Source organism: Nelumbo lutea, chromosome 6, assembly GCF_056320005.1.
Source record: "Nelumbo lutea isolate HS-2025 chromosome 6, American lotus-T2T, whole genome shotgun sequence".
In the NCBI taxonomy this organism is placed as follows: Eukaryota; Viridiplantae; Streptophyta; class Magnoliopsida; order Proteales; family Nelumbonaceae; genus Nelumbo; species Nelumbo lutea.
In genome coordinates, this window is record NC_142689.1 from 68,116,291 (window position 1) to 68,131,043 (window position 14,753).

General features: G+C 43.9%; 1 pseudogene; it reads right to left on the reverse strand.

Annotated features, from left to right (window-relative positions):
• Window positions 1–1,799: 1,799 nt before the first annotated feature.
• On the reverse strand, window positions 1,800–2,360 carry LOC148849436 (auxin-responsive protein SAUR67 pseudogene; annotated as a pseudogene).
• Between the last annotated feature and the right edge of the window lie 12,393 nt (window positions 2,361–14,753).

Sequence of the window (14,753 nt, forward strand, 5' to 3'; positions counted from 1 at the left end):
TGGGGTCAGGCCGTGATGCTGAGCTATTGCTCGTGCTGAGTCAAATCCACGTGTCATCGTCTCAATAGGTTGGGTCAAATCATCCTCCATCACTATGCTACTTAACTATTATGCTCTGTTATTGGAGAAAAGAAGAATTTATTCTAAAGGAAACATCCTTATTGAATTCAATAAGTTCACAGTTTCAAGATGCCATTAATAGCACAATTGTTTTGTGAAACTTTATCAACTCTTTGGAGGGCATTGTGAACTGTACACAACAGAAACTAGATATGGTACAGCTTGGGCTTCAAACAGAGGAGAAAGTAAAGTTTGCGATGCCCTCTAGTAGAAATATACTGCAGCTATAGCAGAGCAAAGGTTTTGTTCTTCCCTTAAAGCTTTTCAGGAGGAATGTGCAAGGAATGAGAGACTTCGCAGCCAATCTTACGTGTAATACTGCTTCACAAACCACAATGGAGGCATTAATAATTCAAGTATGTTTCATGTTAAGAATGTGAATTAAAAAGAAAAGTTCAATATACAGTTTATTACTATTTTACTCTTTCACATTATCAAAAGCTCCATCTCCCTTTTGTTAGTGGGCTGATCCATCCACCGGGTCCCTTTTAGTCCGTTACTACAATTTCTTCTGAGTTTAGAGTTGTAACTCCGCCATGGCCCACTCGATTGCCGCGATAGTCTTGTTGCCACCAAAAGCATCACTTCCTATTATATAAACAAAATTAATAATTTTTATAGATTGAGAAGAAACGGTAAAATATATAAATCTGGTCTGATGGGTCAATAATTGTTTCCCTTCTTTTGGAGTTTTACTTTACATATCATGATTATGGCCTTGATGTTTTGTATGGTTAAGTCTTCTAATTCATCCTTTTGTCATCTTCTTCGTTATAAAATGTAAGCAGATCATATACCAAGTTTTTAAAAGGCAAATAGATCAGTTGTGTTTCCACTGAATGTTTCAAAGCCGTTGTTGGGATTGAATTAGGAGTCTCCGTTCAGTATATATTCTTTGTATATATCTTCTTATCCTTATCTTATATAGTTCAGATAGTAAATATAGGTTTGAGTCCCTGTAAAATTAGGAGATTCGGTGGCTGTATTCATGTATATATATATATCTGTATTCTCAATGAATAAAATACAGAAAAAGAATAAACCAGAAAAGCTCTGATTTTACAGCCGTCGTTTTTATTTTAGCCATTTCAAATAACTTCAATGGAAAATATAATGAATAGTATAAAAAGGGTAGTTTGGACATATAAAAAACTTTAAACAGTGTGATGAGAATTTTTTCAAAGTTAGCTGAGCGAATATTAACAAAAGGGGGTCTTTGTCTAACAGCTAAAGTTCAGGGGGAGTCTTTATTGTATAAAAAGGTACAGCAGAGAATATATCACTAACCCCATATTACAAAATTAAGGGGGTCTTTATAATTTATCTTTATTCTTTTTTACAAAGTTCAAGGATTATTAAAACCAAAAATCCAATTAAATAGAAGACCAAAACCCACCATTTAAAGTACAATCACAATTATACTTTAGTTAAACAAGAGGGACTTCTCAAGATAAAGGATCAGGTTGCCGGAACAGGTATTACTCTAGTATGGAAACACTAACATATATTTGCACGAGTAAAAGTGAGCTCGATATCATTTTCATCCAAAAATTCTGCTGAAGATTCAGCAACAGAACTTGTATTTGTGTATGTATAATCATTTACAAATTCAAAAAAAGAAAAAAACAAATACTGAAGATCCCCAGTGATCCCAGGGGTCAAAGCAATATATGACTTGTTCAAAAGCCATTTACAGGTATAGGCCGAATACCCAGTTCTTGATGGAGAGAAGAAGATAATGAGCACCGACTTATAGGTAGGGTCATAATTAAGGCCTTCTCTAATTCTCTTGAAGGACGTCTTTGCACCATCGAGATGATGTATTTTGCAAACGTTGAGTCGCATGGCAATATGATTGGCCCATCACTCGGTAGTCCAAACTCTTCTTCAGACATTCTGAGCAACTCTATGAAGATGGGATTGTTGAGATACGTCAATGGAATAACAAAACGTTTCTGATCAGCCGTGTATATAACGAAGTGGTCTTTAACAGCCACCATTGCGCTGCACTCATCCACATCCCTCTGCAGTTTAGTTCTTGGTGATGAGATTCTTCTCCTGCCGATGGCTGCCAACTTCTGCCACTTTCTTGCCATGGCAAGAAGCTTCCTGTTGTTGATCATGTTTTGTTGTGTGAGCTTGAGAAAACTAAGGGCCTTGAGGATGAAGGAAGAGATTTGCTGAGGTTTCTGAGAAGAGAAGAGAGATTGTTTTGGAGATGGAGAGAGAGGAATGGCCATAACTTAGTTATATAGAATTGCCAGAGAAGAGTAGCTTTCCTTGTGTCGGGTTGCATGGGATGCATAGTCATGTGATGATTGGACTATTAAGTTCCATCAAGATTAAAGAGTTTGGCAACTTGGCATGATAGATTGTTGAGTGAATATATGATGGCCTCATGGAGATATCAGGGCGTCATATGGGATGTTGGATTTCTTTCTTCTCAATTGGTTAGGCAGAGGACATACCGGGTCCATCTAATTTAATGTGCCAACTCATAGACTGAACTTGTTGGTGATAACTGAAGTACTACTGTACTGTACTGCTGAAGAGTGAAAATAATCTCGTGAAACAACAATACAAAAGAGTCAAAGGGAAGCACTGAGTGAGTCGCTGGGGATACATATTCTGTGTCTGGATTTCAGACCGCACATCCATTACCCATCCTTTTCTCACCTGGACATATAACGTGGCTAGGTGGGTGGGCTTACTATATAAACTGTGCACTTGCTTTTAATTGGTGCCCACAAGCCCTCAACTCTGCCCCAAGACAAAATTGCAAGTGTTTCTTTTTACCAACTTAGCTTGTTTATTTATTTGAATTCTTTTAAACTTTTACTTAAGGGGGTGTTTACCAATGTGATTGATTCAGAAAAAAGTATATCATTTTTGCTGACCATGCAGTTTTTTTCATCCTAGAAAAAAATCCATTCATAATAGCAAACTCCCACTAATGTCGCTTCAGTACTCCAAGGACTGCTTACAAAAGAAGCCCCACATAGGGTGCGTGTTTGCAAAGCTACTACTCTATTCAATTAAAGTGTGGGCTCTCATGTATCTCTTCCTATGCAATTACCGTACAAATGTCCAACACCAGATAGTTCATGATCATTGTCTTAAGATGATGTGATATATCAATGAACTAGAGGCTTTTGGATCTGGGCTAGATCATGTCACCAAAATTGATGTCATTTTGAACTTTTTACCTCATTTCTTCTATTAGTTCATAATGAATTACAATATGAACAAGCTAAATGTTAGCATTCAGGAACTCAACAATATGTTGCAGAAGGCCGAAGAACTGATAAAAAAGGATGAACCCATTGCCATACTTGTTGAAAGTGGCAAATCGAGCAAGAAGAAGAGGAAGGCATAGAAGAAACCTCAGAAGAAAACTAGCAAGCCTAAAACCAGAGGAAGGACAAGGCATCAGATGCCTATTACTTCTGCAAACAGATCGACCACTAGAAGAGGAACTGTCATTAGTACCTAGAGACCAAGAAATAAGGTAATTTCGAATCCTTTGTCACAAAAACCAATATGTTGGTGACTTTTGCTTCTTGGTGTATTGACTCCATGCTTCTACTCATGCATGTAACACATTGCAGGGGTTCAGGACAAACAGAAGACTGAGTGATGGTGAAGTGATTCTTTACTTGGGGACTTCTGCAAACGTTGCAGCTACAGCCATAGAAACTGTAGAATTGTATTTCAGAAAATGAATAATTACATTAAAAAATTGTCTTTGTGTACCCAATTTGAGAAGAAATTTGATTTTTGTTTCAAAACTGTGTGTGGGTGTTTATTCTGTTCTCTTTAGTAATGTGATTAGTATCAAAAGGAATAACAAATTTCCTCGCATATGGAGAACTAGAGAATGGTCTCTATGTTCTCTATCCTTCTTTGGAAACAAATATAACCGAAACTACATCGGACAAGAACCCCAAGAAAAGAACTCGTGATACAGTTAACCCCACATGCCTGTGACATTACCGATTTGGCCCCATTAACATAGATCGTATCACAAGGTTGGTAAAGGATGGTCATTTGGATTTTCTAACTGTAGAATATCTCCCAACCTGTGAACATTACTTTTTGGGTAAGATGACGAAACGACTATTTAACGGTAAGCCTGAAAGATCAACAGGCACACTTGACGTTATACATACTAATGTATATGGTCCCATGAATGTTAGGACACGTAAACAACACGTTTATTTCATAGCATTTTCCGATGATCACTTTCAGTATGGTTACGTGTACCTAATGAGACACAAGGCTGAATCTTTTGAAAAGTTTAAAGAGTTCAGGAAAGAGGTCGAGAAACAGTTGGGGAGATACATAAGGCCCTTCAATCAGATCGAGGAGGCGAATCTCTCTAACGAATTTAAGGACTACTTAAAGGAAAATGGGATAGTATCACAACTAGCTACTCTTGCTACACCACAGTTAAACAGTGTGTCAGAGAGGAGGAACTGGACTTTATTGGATATGGTCCGATCACTTCTTGTACACTCGGAATTACTGGCAGCCTTTTGGGGTTACGCATTGGAGACTACGATATACGTACTAAACCATGTTCTAATCAAATCCGCTCTGAAGACTCCGTATGAGCTTTGTACCAATAAGAAACCAAGCGTGAGACACTTGAAGATTTGGGGTTGTCCGGCACATGTTAAAAGAACAAGACTGACAATTTAGAATCTAAAACCAGTCGTTGCCTATTTGTAGGTTACCCAAAATGCTCTATAGGGCATTTATTCTATGACACAGGAGTACAGAAGGTGTTTTGTAGTCAAAATTAGCAACTTAAGTATCGATCTTTAGAAATTAGCAACTTAAGTATCAATCTCATAATCCTAACTTGAGGAATGTTGTGACTCTCTACTTCATGTTAGGTGATAATACACATTAAGCCAAATGTATCATGCACCTTCAAGAAATGGAACAAGCTAAAATCTTTAAAACTTCAAAAGATAAAATATCGATTAGACAAACACCTTTTGAGTATAATTAAGGCAGTCCAATAAATTCAACTCTCTCAAGCTCTCTTATGTTTCAGTCCTTGAAATTTTGGAGAAAAATGAAATATTTGAAAAGCCCTGCATAATGTAATCCTATGAAACATCTCTCCATAGCATAGGTTTGTAATGGGCCCTATAAAAGAGCTTGGATGATATGGACGGGAAATGGTAAACTAAGCAAAATGGAGAGAACATAGATGGTTAAAAGAAGAGAGAAGAGACATGGATGTGGAAAAATGGAGAAAATGTAGAAGGTTAAGAGAAGAGAAGTTAGGAGAAGAGACATGGAGGTGGAATATAACTATTCCGGCCAATTTTATTCATACACATCTCTATAGAGTTGTTATGCACCATACCCATTTTTCAAACAATTATTGAAAGAAAAAGATGAGAAAAATGTAGAGGAATGCTATTAAAGTAAGAAAAGAAAATAATCGTAGGGAGGTGCAATCGAAATTAAGAGACTATTTGAGAAGAAGAGAATATATGGAGATATTTTAGGAATGATTTTAGGTGATAGAGGATTGGAATAATTTCATGGTTTTAAAAACCGACCTGGTGACTGAACTGGTCAGGGGGTCTGGTTACCAGGTCGAACGGTCCCTTCGTTCAAACGGAATGCTAGGCCCCTTCTAACAAAAAAAAATAAAAGAAATTAAAAATGGTGAAAAGCGTTCGAATGATTCAAATGGTTAACTGCCCGGTTCAGCAATTCGCTGAACAAAATCTAGGGATTTTTGGGGATAATCCGATTTTTGGGGAAAACAAAACTGATCACCTCACTGGTTCCCGATTTTTCTGATCTGACTGTATGGGAGTGAGAGAATATTTTTAGGTAATTGGGTTAGGAATAGTGAGAGAATTTGTTGCCTTTGCTTAATGTATGGGAGTGGTGGGAAGGGGAGAAGAGAGAGAATTAAGGAGAATGCAAGGTGGGGGTAATGGAGCATGGAGAGGCATGCTGGCTTGGACCAAGACAGCAAATTGGGCACACCCATGGCCTGCCATGGGCAAGGTGTAGTGCAACACTAGACCCAGAGGTCCTCAACAATAGCTCCACTTTTATCACAAAGGCTAGAATACTAGCACAAACTTCCCCAAATATGACAAAGAATATTATTATATTAAATCAGACTTGTGGTCCAAATAATAGTCCTAATTTCTTGTTTAGTGGAGCTCGTTTAAATAAATATGCAACCATTTCTATTTGTTTAGCGGACGATTGGGGATGTGCTATCCCGTCTTGTATAGCACAATTTAACATTATCAAATATGTATAAACACACAAACACACACCTGCTAGTGTGTTTGCATGTGCATTTCACGTGGTAATTCTATATGATGATAATAATAGTAATTACATATCCAATTTTTTTCTATAAACTTTATGTATTTTTTTTGTTTTTTATTATTAATCGGATAATCCACATTTGATTACATAAACACATCATCCAAATATATGATAATTGGATTGAGTTGTAAAGTTTCAAGTATTATTGATAGGCCTATTTTCTTGGCTAGATTCTTATTTTTGTAATATTTAACTTTTTGGTGTATCTTTTTATTGTTCATTTATAAAATAAAATATAAAATTTAAATAGAGGGAATTGAATGAAGTGAAAAGTAGTAGTTCAATTTATAATTTAAACCTTATAAAATAGGGACTGATGCGGCACGATCTGGGCACTCCTAATTGGCTGTTGTCTGGCTCCTGGTCGGCAACGAACAGTACCTGAGAAGATGAAAAGAAGGATTCCCAGGGATTTTACCCGGTGCGAATACTCCGATGCTTAAGTTAGTATTGGGTATAGGAAGCAAAGGGAAAATGAAGGCTAAGAGTGTAGGTCGCGCTTTATTACTATATTCGAGAGATTAGAGATTTTTCAAGAGAGAGAGAATTTCCTTTCTGCCCTGAGGGCTTTTATAGAGGCGCTCTTACGAGATCAAGCATAACCACCACCAGACCCCTGCCATAGCCGTTACCTGTCAGGGCTATGCATGTGGCCATTGGGATGTACCCCTTGCCTGGGTGAGTGACACGTCTCCAAAGTGACAGGCACGCCTCCGCCTGCCGAGGGACGTGGGTGCAGACTGTCGAAAGGACAGAGACTATGCCGTTAGTAAGGGATATGGCATAGTCTGATTGGTACGGCCTGTCAGATAGAAGCTTTCTGAGGAATGCTCGTGCGGCCCATTTGTGAGCTACTTTACAGCGAGCTCGGAATACTTCAGGGGTACCCTTAGTAGAATTGGTCATCGAGATGACTTGCCTACTTGGGAGCTCGAGCGAGCTGGTTTTCTTAGCTCACAAGCTAAATTTGCCTCGGAATATCCCTTTAGAGGTAGCTTGGGGAACCCGGAGCTCGCATTGTGGCGAGCTTCTCTTGCGCGCTACGATGTAGCGAGCTACTTTATGGGTCTGCTGGCCGTACTGGGTCACAATGCTGAACTGTCTTCCACGCTGAGCCAGTGTCTATGTGTCACCGTTTCATAAGTTGGGTCAAATCATCCTTCATCAATTTCCCCCCACTCCTCGAGCTAAGAGTACCGCCTTAGCGCGGGGAGTTTATGAAGTGTAATGGACTGATTTGACCGAAATTCAAACTTGATTGACTATCTTTATTAAATGCATTGCGGGAATCAAAAGATCTTTTGACTTCCTTGATTTTTCAGATTCCGAAAACGTGCTGAGGTGGCCTTTAACTCTAGACGTCGTGCGGCTGTGACTACCTTAATTATGGAAGATGTGCAGTCAATCGCCTTCAGTTTTAAGAAGGCATGCGGTCAGGGCGCCCGCGGACCATTAGATCTACTTTGAACCGGGCTGTCAATTTGAAAGGATGGAGACAATAAATAGGGGGCCCCCTCGGGCCCTATTTTCTCCCATGCCATCTTGCTATCTTTGGATTATGAGGTCACGCACTTCATCTAGTCTACCCGAGTTCCTCAGTCTACTCCGTTCTGCCTACTTTGGTGAGTCCCAATCGTTGTCGGCCATGTCTGGGTACCCATACCATACCTATCACAGGGGTGATAGCCAGGATGATGATGCTCCCTCGAGCTCGGGAGGAGCTTAGGAGCAGATCCCAGAGGCTCGGGAGGCGTCTAGAGACATGGCATCTACTTCTAGGGGGAGGGAGCCTGATACCTTTGGTCCTTCCTTAATGACAGCGGAGAGACTCCGATCTCTGATCCGCTACTTTTGCCTCCCTGAGGACCTGGTTTACAGCCTCCCTACTGGCAACTTTCCTTGGGAGCATGGCCCCAATGACATAGTAATCTTTCAGGAACAACTCGAGGCTGACTTGCGTCCCCTTGCACCCCTTGATAGTGGAGGTGTTAAATTACTTCAACGTCACCATTAACCAGCTTCATCCCAATGCCATTCGAAACATGGTTGGGACTATATCCCGATGTTACGAGTACTGCCTTCCTTTGGACCTTGATATTTTTGTCTCTATTCTTTGTATAAAGAACACTGCTCCTGGGGTTCCTCCGGAGAGGCGCTTTTATTACCTCCCTCCCCACCGCAGCTATAAGCTCTTGTACGAGCTACCGAATAAGATTCCCACCTAGAAACTGGATTACTTTGTGGTTCGTAACCCCGAGGTGTGGCCCTTCCCCACTGCTTGGAGGGGCGCCATCCAGGACCCTGGGGCCGAGTTGGACCCTGAGACTCGGAAAACGATGTTGTCCTGGGCATCGGTAAGTAAATTCCCACCTCTCCGCGCTCGCCTCCGCTCATTGCATGGTGGTAAGTGACTTTTTTCCCTTTTTCTCTCTTCTTATGCCCTTTTTCACTGTCTTCTGATCTTCTCTTTCGTCGATAGGTAAATTCCGCCATCCATGCCAAGGCTCTCCAAACGCACATCCACCGCGTCGATGCCCTCGACCAGCGGGCTGCCAACTAGAAGCTCCAGGGCAAGCTCGACCGGATCCGGGGTAAGCTCCATCACACCCACAAGGGGAGCAAGTCTCAAGAGCTGCTCATCCATGACCAAGAGGCTGAAATCGCCCGAATTACTGAAGAGAGTGCATATCATAGGGAGGAATCATCAAGGATGGTTTGAGTTCGTACCGCTCAGGGTTTAAGCTCTACTGGTGGCTGGTTCAGTAGAAGTTCTCCGGGCTCAACCTCAATGGCATTACTATGAAAGGTTTGTCTCTTGAGACAGCGGACCAAGCAGATGAAGAGGAGCTTGACTATCCAGAGGATGAGGAGGCGGATCCTTAAGGTGGCACTTCTCTAGGCTTCTGGTGGCTTTCGGGTGCCATAAACCTAGTCTTTCACAAGTTTTCGGTCGGGTGGTTGTGCCTTGTGATGCTCAAACCTTTCCCGAGTTGTTTAGCTCGGTTACTACACTTGTTATTCTTCCTTTCTCCTCCTCTTTTTTTTTTTTTGACAATGAAAGTTTTTTCCTTCTTCTGAGTATGATGAACTCCCTTTATTTTTGCTAAAGCAATCTCATCATATGAGCTATTAAAGCTACATGCCCAAAGTAGGACTCTTTGGTAGTCGTTATCCCGATTTGTGTTTTAACGATTAAGGCATCTATGGAATACTGCGAAGTGATTACTATGTATGCTTGAACTATGCATTGGTTGGTTATTCCTCAGTCCAACCAACGTATTGAGGCGAGCTATGCTTCATAGGGTTTAAACCTGAGGTGCTTGCACCTTTGATATTTCATACCTTTAGCTCGGTCCAAGCGTGCCTTTAATCCATAGAGGATGGCTCTATTCATTACTTCTGCCTGACCGTTTGCTTGAGGGTGTGTGACTGAAGTAAAGTTCTGTTGGATTCCCATGTCTTGGCACCAGTCTTGAAATTTGATGTCTTCGAACTATTTGCCATTGTTGAAAATCAATACCCGAGGTAATCCGAAGCGGCATACGATGTTTTTCCAAAAGAAGTTTTGGACATTTCGGGCTATTATCATTACGAGGGGTTCGGCTTCTACCCACTTGGTAAAATAGTCCATTGCTACCACAAGAATTTCCTTTCACCCGCTGCTGGCGGGAATGGCCGGAGTAGATCGATGCCCTACTGTGCAAAGGGCCACGGACTGGTGAGATACTTGAGGTCAGCAGCGGGTTGGTGGTGAACGTTGGCATGTCTCTAGCATTTGTCACATTTTCTAATGAGTTCAATGGCATCTGCCTTCATTGTTGGCCAATAATACTCTTGTCGAAGTGCTTTTTGGGCAAGGGCTTTGCCCCCTAAGTGCCCGCCACACAACCCCTCATGAGTGTCACGGAGTACGAGTTCGGCTTCGGTAGGCTGCAAGCAACGCAGATAGGGGAGCGTGTAGGATCTTCTATATAGCCGCTCGTCTATCATGACGTATTTGGCTGCCTGGCGCTGCACCCTTCTGGCTGCATTGCGATCTGTAGGGAGGGTCCCATGTAGCAAGAAGCTCGTGAGCGGGTCAATCCGGTTCGGCTCTGCTTGAACGACGGGAGCGACCTCCTCTGCCCCCCTAAGGATGCTAGGCTGAGATAGGTCCTCTATGTACACGGTTCTCATGGTGATGTCGCTAGTGCTAGCTAACTTGGACAGGGCGTTGGCCTTAGCGTTCTCCGACCTAGGGATCTGTCTGATGAAATGTGACTGAAAGTTGAGCAGGGCCTCTCTAACCTTGGTCAAGTAGGTAATCATTGTTGGCTCACGAGCTTCATACTCGCCGGTGACCTGGTTGACCACGAGTTGGGAGTTGCTGCAAATAACAATGTGCTTTGCTTCTACTTCTTTGGCTATGGCTAGTTTAGCTATCAATGCCTCGTACTTTGCTTCATTGTTAGACGCCGCGAACTCGAAGCGTAGTGCATATTCCCATTTTGTACCGCTTGGGCCGTGCAGAACTATCCTGGCACCGCTGCCCTGTTGGTTCGAGGAGCCATCTACGTGAATGATCCAGGGCTCCTCATCCCAGCTCGTGGTTGGCCGAGCTAGGAGAGATGCCGCACTGGCTGCTACCTCACGAGGTTCAGACTCGATCGACTTGGGAGCGTCGGCCTCACCTGAGTTGGGAGCCTTGTGCTCAACAGGCCTGGGGACTTTGGAGCTGAATGTGCATTCGGCTATGAAATCTGCTAAGGCTTGGGCCTTAATGGCAGTTCGCGGCTGGTACTGGAGGTCGTACTCACTAAGCTCAATGGCCCACTTCGTCAACCGATCGGAGACCTCAGGCTTAAGCAATACTTGCCTTAGAGGTTTGTCGGTGAGGACGGTAATAGTATGAGCTTGGAAGTACGGGCAGAGCTTCCGAGCTGCGATTATCAATGCATATGCTAGCTTTTCCATCTCCGAATATCTTGTTTTCTGCTCCCTGCAATACTTTACTAACATAATAGATGGGTCGTTAGACCCCATCTACTTCCTTCATTAGTACCAAATTGACCACTTCGTCTCTCGCCAAGAGGTACAGTTCTAAAACATCACCCTCCTCGGGCCGGGTTAAGGTCGGCACACTAGCGAGGTATTTCTTGAGCTCGTTAAACGCGAGCTGACACTCTTGGGTCCACTCGAACCCTTTGCTCTTGATTGCCTTAAAGAATGGCAGACAACGGTCCACTGATTTAGACATGAAGCGGCTCAGGGTGGCTATGCGGCCATTCAACCTCTAAACCTCCTTCAACTTCCGAAGTGGTCTCATATCTAAAGTGGCCTTAACTTTATCCGGGTTGGCCTCGATGCCACGCCAGTTAATGATGTATCCTAGGAACTTGCCCGAGGTCACACCAAACACACACTTGTTTGGGTTTAGTCTCATATTAAACTTACACAAAATTTCAAAGACAGAATGAAAATCTTGTATTAATTCATATGAGAATTGAGTTTTGACGACCATGTCATCTACATAGCATTCTACTTTTCTGCTGTTTAATGGTGCAAACAACTTATTTACAAGCCTTTGAAAGGTTGCCCCTACGTTTTTCAACCCGAAGGGCATAACCTTGTAACAATATAGGCCAAATTCCGTGATGAAGGCAGTATTTTCTTCATCCACCGGGTCCATTTTGATCTAGTTATAGCTCGAATAGGTGTCCAAGAAACTTAGCAACTTGTGCCCCGAGGTTGTGTATACCAATCGGTTAATTCTAGGGAGTGGGAAGCAGTCTTTTGGGCAAGTCCGGTTCAGGTCGATGTAGTCGACGCACATGCGCCACTTGCCATAGTGGACTTCTCTTATGAAGTCGGCTGTGAGGAGCTTTTTGACCTTCTCGTCGACCGCTTTCCACCGTTTCGGGGCTAGATTGTGTTTCTTCTATCTAACGGGCCTAACTATAGGATCGGTGTTCAACTTGTGAGTTATGGTTTGGGGTTTATACCGGGTATCTCTACCGCGGACCATGCAAAGATGTCTAAATTTTGAAGTAAAAAGCTTACCAGTTCAAATCGTAGGGGCTCCTGGATGGAAGCGTCGATCTGAAGCGTCCAAGCTAGGTCTGCCGCTGAGGTAGGGACTACGACAATTTCTTCTATGGGTGCGGCTTGTTCTTCGCCTTGCTCCGTAGGTCGCTCCAATTCAAGGTCGTCGGCTACCTTGGTCTTTCCCTTTAGGACGGTGACATAGCACTTGCGGGACTCAAACTGGTCGCTCCGCGCTACCCCCACACCGAAATCTGTAGGAAACTTCATAGCCAGATGGTAGGTGGAGACCACCGCCCGTAGGACATGGGTGATTGCCTGACCTATTATGGCATTGTAGGGGGTGGGGGTTGCGACCACCAAGAAGTCGTGTTTGAACCTGACCACACAAGGCCATGTGCCGACTTCCACAGGTACTGTTACTTTCCCAAGGGGCCAAACTTCTTCTTCGCTGAAGCCCACCAAAGAAGTATCTGTAGGTTTCAGGTCGCCTCACTGCAACTGAAACTGGTCAAACGCAGCTTTGAAGAGGATATCGGCCGAGCTGCCTGAGTCAACGAGTACGCGCCTGACCTCGAAGTCATTGATTCTTAGCTTTATCACGAGCGCGTCGTTGTGGGGGTAGTGGACTCCTCGCGCATCATCTTCTGTGAAGAAAGTCGACTCTTCTGTTCTCGGCTGCTTTGGGGGGTTCTACTCCTCCCAGGTGGCCTCACGAACCGACATCTGAGCTACCGCTGAAGTGCAACCAACAACGATCGAACCTCCCACTATCATGTGGATGGTTCCCCGAACTGGCCTCTCTTCCAGAGGCTGCCTCTATGGTTGTTCAACCGCCTGCTGTTGGACTTGGGAGCATCCTTACCGTGCTCCCCTTGCCGACCTGTTTTATTACTATTATTAGTATTATTTTGTACAAGGTTTCTCAAATATCCGCGACGGATGAGCTCCTCTATCTCATCGCGGAGGTTTTTACAACTCTCGGTACTATGACCATGATCTTTGTGGAAACTGTAGTACAGGTTCTTGTTTCTTTCATTGGGATTCCCCCTTAAACGGGGTGGCATTTCACATATGGGGCGTCCTTGATTGCCATCAGGATCTCGGCTTGCTTCGCGTTCAGTAGGGTGTAATCAGCTCGGTCTGGTGTAGGAGCTCGGAACAATTGACCCGGCTTCGCCCCCCGAACTGATTCCTTTTTTCTTTGGGTGTTCCCTTCACTGGAAGGCTCTCCTTCTCTCTTTCTTTTTTTGGGTGTGCCCTCGCCTTTCTGGTTGATCCCCTCTTCGGTGGCTATGAAATTATCCGCAAGCTTTAGGAACTCGGTTATGGTCGTGGGTTGGTTGACGACCATGTGCCACTTGAACTCCATGTGCATCACACCCTTCTTGGCTGCTGCAAGGTGTAGGGCGGGGTCCAGCGACGGTATCTGCATACAAGCGTCGTTGAATCGCTTGATATAGCTCTGGATGGACTCTCCCTCTCTTTGTAATATGTTGAAGATGCTTTCTTCAGTTCGCGGACACCGTTTGCTGGTGACAAAGTGGGACGTAAAGGCTTGTGCGAACTACACCCAACTTCTTATCGACCCGGGTGCTAAGTTCCGGTACCACATGCAGGCTGCTCCCCTGAAAGTAGTGGAGAAGCCTATGCACATGCACTACTCACTGTCTCGCGCCAGGTGCATCTGCGACTGAAAGGCATCTACATGATCATTCGGTTCGAACGACCCATCATACTTGTCAAGAGAGGGGAGCTTGAAATCTTTGGGCATCGGGACGGCCAGAAGTATAGAAGACAGGGGGATGGAACCGAGAGGAGGGGAGTTTTGGCTTCAACCGAGCTTACCTCTTCTTTGCCCATGAGCTCGGGCAAATCGCGGGTGACAGATCGGCGAGATCGGTGGCAGCGCCTCTGCTTCTTGAGGGGCTTGGCGTTCGTGCTGCTCACCTCTGTGCTGTTCGGAATGGTTTGCGCAAGGAGTAGCCCGGTCTGCTGGTGATGGCTGTGGATAGAGGGGTCATGCCTGGAGTCTGTTGCCAGGATTTCGAATGGTTTTCGAGGATCGAGGTTCCAAACTTCGACTGTCGAGGTGATGTAGACCTACCGAGTCGGGACCCTCCTGACCTGTCCACCCGTGGTGAGATCGGGGTAGCCAGTCTCTCCCATCTGCAATGGGAGGAGGCCTGGTTTTTTGGGAGATTTTGAGGGGCCTCTCCTTAGCCGGAGTGCTCGCT